Source organism: Pteronotus mesoamericanus, unplaced genomic scaffold (assembly GCF_021234165.1).
Source record: "Pteronotus mesoamericanus isolate MK-2021 breed Mesoamerican mustached bat unplaced genomic scaffold, CSHL_Meso_final scaffold_118, whole genome shotgun sequence".
Classification (NCBI taxonomy): domain Eukaryota; kingdom Metazoa; phylum Chordata; class Mammalia; order Chiroptera; family Mormoopidae; genus Pteronotus; species Pteronotus mesoamericanus.
This window is the reverse complement of record NW_026555301.1, coordinates 6,224,573-6,233,952: the sequence shown is the minus strand read 5'-3', so window position 1 is coordinate 6,233,952 and position 9,380 is coordinate 6,224,573. Positions and strand designations below refer to the sequence as shown.

The following is a 9,380-nucleotide window of genomic DNA, read 5'->3' as shown; positions in this document are numbered from 1 at the left end:
TTAAAAATTAATTTCCACTGGCCATCATTATAATTTCATTTTAAACCCTATTTAGCACCAAAAAACTTAAAGGGACAATTGGCCTTGTTGAAAACTCTGTCCCAGCTCATTGTTGATCTTGGCCCTGACATTTGGAAAGCAGTACAGTGGCTTTAAGGAGCAGCAGACTCTGTGTTTGAGAGACAAGGGGTGGAGAGACTGTAAAGTAGGAGACCAGCAAATAGGAGATGGCACTGATCATAGGGAGCACAGCACTTCTGTTACCATCTCTGTGTTCTAAGGGGCTGAGAGTAGGGACATGGAGCATTTATCCGACTCAGAGGAGGAAAGTGTGGAGAGAGAGCTGTTTGAGAAGAGTGGGCAAGGACACAGCCAGCTACAAGGGAGAACCAGGGGAATAATAACACCCATCTCATTCTCCTCCCTCTCTCCTCAGATCTCCTTCCAGGACTCTCTCATGTCCTTCTAGGTCAGACTATAGAGCAGAAGTAGCAAGAAAATGAGGAGAGGGGACCTAAAGATACCAGCAGGTGAGCTGATAACCATCCATTTAGGAGACAGCCTACCCAAGTTCAATGGAGGAAACTGAATATGAAGCAGTAGTTAAAGAAGCATTAGAAGAGCTGAGTGTACACACAAGTAATGGTGAGTCAGCCCAGAAATTAGCAGCAGATAGGAAACTGAAACCCTTAAGACCAGATGGTCTGACAAAGGGAAGATGAGGTAGCTGGTATCTTGTATGTTGCCAAACCCAATACACACACTTTTCTCCCCATTTTGACCTCTCCATAGCAGTCAGTGCTGTTGGCTCCCTATGTCAATTATGTACCTGGTCATTCAAAAGCCTTCCCTGATCTGCTCTGTATTTCAAAGCTCTGAAATTGGAGTCAGCTGGCACGGGAAAAAATATAAAAGTGAACCACCCGGGAACTAAGACCATGAGGGTGGCCCAGGGTGAGCTGGGATCAAGGACAGACAGCTACTCCTGGAGATGCAACCTGAAGCACAGAGGAATGATGTTGGCTCATTCTTTTCTCATCTTCCCCCAGGGCTTCCCAGTGCTTGAACAAACTGGAAGACGCTCATTTGGAAGCAGCCTGAGAAATATGGCTTGCTAAGGCCAGGTACTAACAGCATGGAATGGGTAAGGGGCATAGGAGAAAAAGGAGTGGGAACTGACTGTGGTAGTGGGGGGCAGGGAGGGATGGATGGAGTAGGGGAAAAGGGGAAAAATTGAGACAACTATAATAGAATAAACAAGATTTAAAAATAAAAATAAGAAATCAAGATGGCAGAGGAGTGAGTGGAAGTCACACTGACCTCCTCCCAGGACCAACCTGGAATTACAACTAAACTAGGGAGAAATCACCTGGAAAAAAATAACTGAATAATAGCGAGAGAGGAGCCTTTTAACCTCAGAGATAGAAGAATCGGCTTTAGCACTATCTAACTCGTAAGGAGTGTGGTAAGGTCCTGAGAAGGCAGGGCACTCACAGGCAGCAGCACCAGAAGGACATTGAAATGGCCAGTTGGAACCCCCTGAGAAGAGCAAGGTCTAAACCATAAGTGGGGATCTCTAGCCCACAGCACCAGAGCCCAAAAAGTACACAGAAAACGGCCAGCTGCAAAAAGAGGCAGGGTTGCTCTCTGCCAGAGACAGGCGGCTGGAGACACAAAGAGCCATTTAAAGGGCCAGCGCATAAATTTGTATTTGCAGCCACTTATCCTGGTTTCTGGCAAAGGCGGGGACAGAGTGAGTTGGAGACTCCTGAGGAGAGACTAGGGAAGGAGGCTTCAGGGAGAGAACTGAAAGAGTAGCTGGTGGGATCTCAGTGCTGACTCATCCCCCATGCAGCAGCAGCCATCTTGCTCAGGCAGAGACCACTGCTCCTGAGCAGCACTAGCGTCGAAGAACCCAATAACTCCACCCCCAGGTGGAATTCTACCCCGCTCTGTGCTGTATAAGCTGCCTGCTGAGTACAGAGTGGCAGCCACAGACAGTAGATCCCTGGCTAAAGGGATTGCAGAGAGGTCTCGAGAAACTTGAGGAGAGACTGGGGAAGGAAACTTTGTGGAGAGAATGGAGAGAGTAGCTGGAAGGATCCAAATACTGCTCCTCCCACATAGGGCAGCAGCGGGAGAGGACCAAATAACCCCGCCCCCAGGAGGGACTCCACCACGCCCTGAGCTGTCTAAGGCAGCTTGCTGTGTGCAGAATGGATAAATTTACAGTTGAAGGAGACAGCCACAAACAGTAGATTACTGGAAATCTTGAAAAGACTGGCTAAAGTCAGACAGCATCAACATCTGACATTATCAGAGGCAGATCCAGAAAGTAAAAACAGCGGTCTCCAACCATACAAGTTCACACCACAAAGTCAGGAGATCAAGACAGAGCAACTTAAGAATCAGAAGCAAAAAAGAAGAGTCTCACAAATAATGGGGAGACAAAGAAATATTTGAAGGGAAAGGAAAAATCCCCAGAAAGAGAACTAAATGAAATAGAGGCAAGTAAACTATCACATATTGAGTTCCAAACAATGGTTCTAAGGAAGCTCAATGAGCTCAGGGACCTCAGAGAGAATTACCAAAAATTACAGGAAAACTCTGAGGAACTTACTGCAAACTATATCAACATGAACAAGGATATAGAAACTATCAATAAGAGGCAAGAGGAAATGAAGGATACAATTTCTTTTTCTTTTTTTTCCTGTTGTTTCAGGACAGAATTTGTTTTATTTTTTTGTTATTTTTTAAATAAATTTATTTATTTTTCCAAATACATTTGTCTCTGCTTCTCCCCACCACTTTCCCCTGCCCCCCTCACCCCTCTCCCTCCCTCAGTCCTTTGCCACTTTGGCTTTGTCCATGAGTCCTTGCTATGTGTTCCTTGACTTGCCCCTTCCCTTCCTTTTCCCCCGCCCACACCTCCCTCCTTCCCTCTTGTCTCTGTTGGTTTCTTTTTCTTTCAATGTTGCTGGTCTTATTTTCCTTACATCTTTGTTTTGTTGGTTAGGTTCCGCTTATAGGTGAGATCATATGGTATTTGTCTTTAACCCCCTGGCTTACTTCGCTTACCATAATGCTCTCTAGTTCCATCCATGCTGTCGCGAAGTGTAGTAGTTCTTTTCTTCTTTCTACTGTGTAGTATTCCATTGTGTAAATGTACCATGATTTTTTGATCCAGTCATCTACTGATGGGCATTTAGGTTGCTTCCAAAACTTGGCTATTGTAAATTGTGCTGCTATGAACATTGAGGTGCATAGGTACTTTTGAATTGGTGTTTTGTGATTCTTAGGGTTTAGTCCCAGCAGGGAAATCACTGGATCAAAAGGCAGATCCATTTTCAGCTTTTTGAGGAAATTCCACACTGCTTTCCACAGTGGCTGCACCAGTCTGCATTCCCAAAAACAGTGGACTAGGGTTCCCTTTTCTCCACAGCCTCGTCAGCACCTGTTGTTTGTTGATCTGTTTATCATGGCCATTCTGACCAGTGTGAGGTGGTACCTCATGGTGGTTTTGATCTGCACTTCTCTGATGGCTAGTGATGCTAAGCATCCTTTCAAATGTCTCTAGGTCCTCTGTATCTCCTCCTTGAAAAAGCATCTGCCCAGGTCCTTTGCCTGTTTTATGATTGGATCATTTGTCTTCTTGGAGTGGAGTTGAGTGAGTTCTTTATATATCTTGGAGATCAAACCTCTATCTGATGTATCATTAGCGAATATATTTTCCCATATGGTTGGCTCCCTTTTCATTTTGCTGATGTTTTCTTGAGCAATGCAGAAGCTTCTTATTTTGATGAGGCCCCACTTGTTTATTCTTTCCTTTATGTCCCTTGCTTTAGGAGACATATCGGTGAAAAAATTGCTGTGTGGGATATCTGAGAGTTTCCTGCCAATGTTCTCCTCTAGGACTTTGATGGTGTTGCGACTTATATTTAAGTCTTTTATCCATCTTGAGTTTATTTTTGTGTATGGTGCCAGCTGATGATCCAATTTCAATTTTTTGCATGTAGCCGTCCAGCTCTCACAAGAGCATTTGTTGAAGAGGTTATTATTACTCCACTTTATGCTTCTTCCCCCTTTGTCAAATATTAGTTGCCCATATAGACTTGGACTTATGTCTGGGCTTTCTATTTTGTTCCACTGGTCTATGGGTCTGTTCTTATGCCAGTACCAAGATAGGTTTGAGTATAGTGGCTTTGTAGTATAGTTTGACATCCAGTAGTGTGATCCCTCCTACTTTGTTCTTCTTTCTCAAAATTTCTGCGGCTATTCGGGGTCATTTATGGTTCCATATAAATTTTTGAAATGTCTGTTATATTTCTGTGAAATACGTCATCGGTATCTTAATAAGGATTGCATTGAATCTATAAATTGCTTTGGGTAGTATGGACATTTTGATGATATTAATTCTTCCAATCCATGAGCACGGCATATGCTTCCATTTATTTGTGTCTTCCTTAATTTCTTTCTTCAATGTTGTATAGTTCTCTGTGTACAGGTCCTTTACCTCCTTGGTTAAATTTATTCCTAGGTACTTTATTTTTCTTGTTGCTATATCAAATGGTATTTTTTTTCTGATTTCTTCTTCTTCTGTTTCATTGCTGGTGTACAAAAATGCCTTTATTTATGAACCAGCTCAAAGATAACTATGAGGAACTGCAGAGAAACTATCAGGATCTTACAGCAAACTATATCAACCTGGAAAAGGATATAGAAACTATGAAGAAGACACAAGAGGATATGAAGAATACCATTTCTGAATTGAAGAACACAGTAGAAGGAATCAAAATCAGGCTAGATGAAGCAGAGGACTGAATCAGTGAGATGGATGATAAGGTACAAAAGAGCCCCCAGAAAGAACAAGAAATGGAAAAAAGACTGAAAAGGAATGAAGAGGCAGCTGGGGAAATGCAGGACAACCTGAAATGCGATAATATCTGCATAAAAGGGATACCAGAAGGGGAAGGAGAGGAGCAAGGGATAAAGAACCTCTTTGAAAAAGTAATGATGAAAATTTCCCCAATTTCAGAAGAGAAAAGGTCTCATGGTTCCAGGAAGCACAGAGGGCCCCATTCAAGAGGGACCCAGTGAGGCCACTCCAAGACACATCATCATTAAGATGGCAAATATCAAAGACAAACAGAGAATCCTAAAGGCAGCAAGGAAGAAACAGGGAGTAACATTCAAGGGAGCCCTTATGTGGCTAGGAGCTGACTTCTCAACAGAAACACTACAAGCCAGAAGGGAATGGCAAGAAATATTCCAAGTAATGAAAAACAAAGGCATTCAACCAGGACTGTTCTACCCAGCAAGGCTCTCAATTAAAATGGAAGGTGAAATAAGCAGTTTCCCAGACAAAGGAAGGCTAAAAGAATACACCTCCACCAAATCAGCACTGCAAAATATGCTGAAGGAGCTACTTTAAGATGAAGAAAAAGTTTCTATGAATACCCAGTTCCTTTCAGAGTTGCCAATACTTGATATTAGCAATATTTTTAATACTCATTAATCTGATTGTAACAATGATGTTATTTTAATTGTTCCTTTATTATTTGTTGAAACTAAACCTGTTTTAGTATATTTCTTGCCTGTTTCTATTTTTAAAAAAAAGCTTTAAATGAATTTTGGTATTCTTTATCCATTTATTGATTTAAGGTTTGTAAAGCTTTTTTCCCAAAAACAACAACAACAACAAAAAAACTATGAACCATGTTTTAGACACCTAAAATACTTTTTAGGCACCAAATACTTTTCTATTCTGTTCCTTGTCCTTTAACTTTTTTTATATGTATATTACTATATAGTTAAATGTTTAATATAGTCATATTGTCAATTTTTACTTTATAACTTCTGGGGTTGAATATTTTACTTCAGATCATGAAATATATTCATTCTATTTTCTTCTAAAACTCCTTAGATTCTACATATTGAATTTTAACTCTCCAAAATATTTCTTCTATAATGTGTGAAATAGGGCTCTATATGTGTTTATAGAGTAATAGTGGTCCATGCACCTTATTTGTTGAGTAAGCCTTATTTTACCCATTGATTTGAAATATCAACTTAATCATATATTATATTGTTAGATATATATGTTTATCTCTAGATGCTCATTATATTTCATTTATCTACTTGATTATTTCTGTGCTGGTGTCATGTTGGTTTAATTGCTGAGACTTTATAATGGTTTTAATTTTTTAAATATTTTATAATTAACTTCAACATCTAAAAAAATAAATAAAATCAATCTGCATTTCAGGAAGAAAGAAAGAGAGAGATGGAACTCCTACCTTTTGTGACAACATGAATGGAACTGGATAATATTAATCTAAGTGAAATAAGCCAGCTGATGAAAGACAAATACCATATGATCTCACCTATAAGTGGACTCTTCAACAAAATAAACTAACAAGCAAAATAAACCATAGGCATGGAAACATGGAGCCAACTGAAAGTGACCAGAGGGGATGGGGAAAGAGGACAATGGTGGAAAGAAGCAGAAGGGACTAGATAAAGAACATGTATGAATGACCCATGGATGTGGACAACAGAGTGAGAATTGACTGTTGGGGGGGATGGGTGGAAGGGGGTAAAGGGGTAAAAATTGAGACAACTGTAATAGAATAAACATGATTTATAAATAAAAATAAATAAAAGCAATTAACTAATTAAAAGAAGATGAAAAGTTTACTAGGCACATGATTAATACAGGAGGATGAGAGCTTTGACTGCTACAGAGAGGACAAGAATGAATGGATTAGATTGGTGGGTAAGTAGATGGGTGTTTGGATTTATATGTAGATGGACGAATGAATGGAAGGATAGATGGATACATGAATACATATATAGAAAAAAGGAAGAAGGGAAGGAAAGATATATAGATGTGCAGATGAATGGATGCATGGATAGATGGATGAACATGTAAATATGTGAATGGGTGGATGGGTAAATGGGTAGATGGATGGACTGATATATAGATGGCTAGATGCATGGGTATAGGTGAATGAGGGATTTCCTTTATTCTGTTTTATGTTGGTACATGACGTCAGATATCACCTCATAAGTTTTTATTCTCTCTATAAATGACAGGTGAGATCATTTGCTGAGGTGGGATGGGGAAAGGCAGTTGGTTTGTGAAAGTTTGAGAAGTCTTTTGAGGGTTGAGGGTTCATTTCAGATTGGTAGTCATAAGTAGGACCCATCTATATGGTTTTGAGACCCTTTTCTAGCAGCACCAGGCTACTCAGAGGTACTGTGGAAAAGTAAACAGATCTTTGGGTTCATCCATTGCTGACAATATTCCCAGATGATTTCAATGATAAGAAAAGGGCAATAGTGAACTATATCTAAACTGAACAAGGCATATGCTTATGAATGAGGGAAATCATAGAGGTCAGTGAACTAGAGGTCCCTTTAAAACCAATGAGTGGCCATGCTGAAGCAGTTGAACCAGAGGCTGAATGAGAGAACATGTGGTCAAAAATTGGGATAGGGGAATGCCTAAATCAGTGGTTCTGGAAGTTGAAGGGTCCCAGGTGGCCACAGTTGTAAGAAAGGGTCATGAAGAGGTTATGGCAGCAAGGGCCCATTTGAGACTGGCCATTGGAAGAGCACAAATTTATGTATTCCTTGTAACTTGTGTTTGCCTATTCTTGGACTTGCAATTACCCTTTTTAATTGCTGCAGTTTTATTGCTTTATTTCCTTTATTGAAAATAATTATATACCCTATGGTCCAACAGTTTTACTCCTAGAATCTTTAATCAAGTGAACAAAAACATACATCCACACAAAGACTTGCAGAATGTTCACAGCAGCCTTATTTTTCATAGTCAAGACCTGGACACAACCAAAATACTCATCAATAGGAGAAAGAATAAACAAAGTATGATAGAAACATGGTTGTATATGGCTTATAAGTGAAAAGGAAAAAATACATGGGGCAACACGATGTGAAGTGAAAGAATCCCAACTCAAAAGAGTGCATGTTATATGATCCCATCTATAGGATGGTCAAGATCAGACAAAATCAATCATTGGGATAAAAGACAGACTGCCATTGACTAAGACAGGGTAGATAGCAGGGTGGTAGGGGATTGTCAGAAAATGGTCATCAGGAAACCTCCCAGGGTAATGAAAATGTCCTATAGCTTTTCGGGCGGTGGTTACAACAGCTTATGCAGTTTTCAAAAATCATTAAACTGAACACCTATGATCTGTGTATAAACATTAGTAAAAGGCTATAAATTAATACAAAATGTGTATATGCTAAGCATGAAATGTGAACCAATCCAAAGATAGATAGAAAAGAACCCTCCCTGCCCCATTCCCAACATACACATACAGCCCCTTTGGACTTACCTGGAATAAAGGATTCATGACTGTTTATTTACAAAATTGAAGTCATGTCACCGTGCTTGTTACTCAGCAATTCCTTTTTTATTTAAAAATGCATCACAGTGTCTCTAAATGTCAGCAAATAGGGAATCTGATTTTTTTCACCCAGGAAACAATTCTAAGGAAACTCTGTGTCTTTATTGTCACTACAGGACCATTGTCAAGTCCTTAACACACTTTTCCAGAGGTCATCATCTTCAAGTTAAAGAAACACAGCAGCTTTAAAATCTGTGATGTCACTGGAGAATTTATTCTAAACCAAAAGAACCCACTTGTTTCACATTAACAGGTTTTTAGAAATCCTTCTGTAAGTGTGCATTTATACTTTGTAGAAAAGTAATGTAAAATTCTTCTTTTTTGGGGGGGGATGTGGTATGGCTATTTTGATGATGCTAATTCTTCCAATCCATGAACATAGTATATGCTTCCTTTTATTTGTGTTTTCCTTAATTTCTTTCTTCAGTATTGTGTAGTTTTCTGAGTACAGGTCTTTTACCTCCTTGGTTAAGTTCATACCTAGGTACTTTATTTTTCTTGTTGCTTTAGCAAATGGGATTTTTTCCCAGATTTCTGATTATGATATTTCATTGTTGCTGTGCAAAAATGCCTTTGATTTCAGAATATTGACTTTGTTTCCTGCTATGTTGCCAAATTCACTTATCAGGTAGAGTAGTTTTCGGGTGGAGTCTATGGGGTTTTCTATGTACACTATCATGTCATCTGAAAACAATGATAGTTTTACTTCCTCCTTTTCAATTTGGATACATTTTATTTCTTTTTCTTGACTGATTCCTGTGGCTAGGACTTCCAATGCTATGTTGAATAGAAATGCAGACAACCTTCTCTTGTTCTCGATCTTAGTGGGAAAGCTTTTAGATTTTGCCCATTAAGTATGTTGGCTGTAGGGTTTTCATGTATGGCCTTTATTATGTTGAAGTATGCTCCCTTTATTCCCACTTTGCTGAGTGATTTAATCAT

The 9,380-nt window shown here is 39.5% G+C and overlaps 1 long non-coding RNA gene across 2 annotated transcripts; it reads left to right on the top strand.

Moving 5' to 3' along the window:
* The first annotated feature begins 286 nt into the window (after positions 1-286).
* On the top strand, positions 287-6,558 carry LOC129081755 (uncharacterized). Of its 2 annotated transcripts, none has more exons than XR_008530333.1 (3): positions 287-645; positions 1,050-1,124; positions 6,266-6,558. It is a non-coding gene; the product is annotated as an uncharacterized LOC129081755 (long non-coding RNA). The 2 variants fall into 2 exon arrangements; XR_008530332.1 differs by having other exon boundaries at positions 1,050-1,144.
* The last annotated feature ends 2,822 nt before the right edge of the window (positions 6,559-9,380 follow it).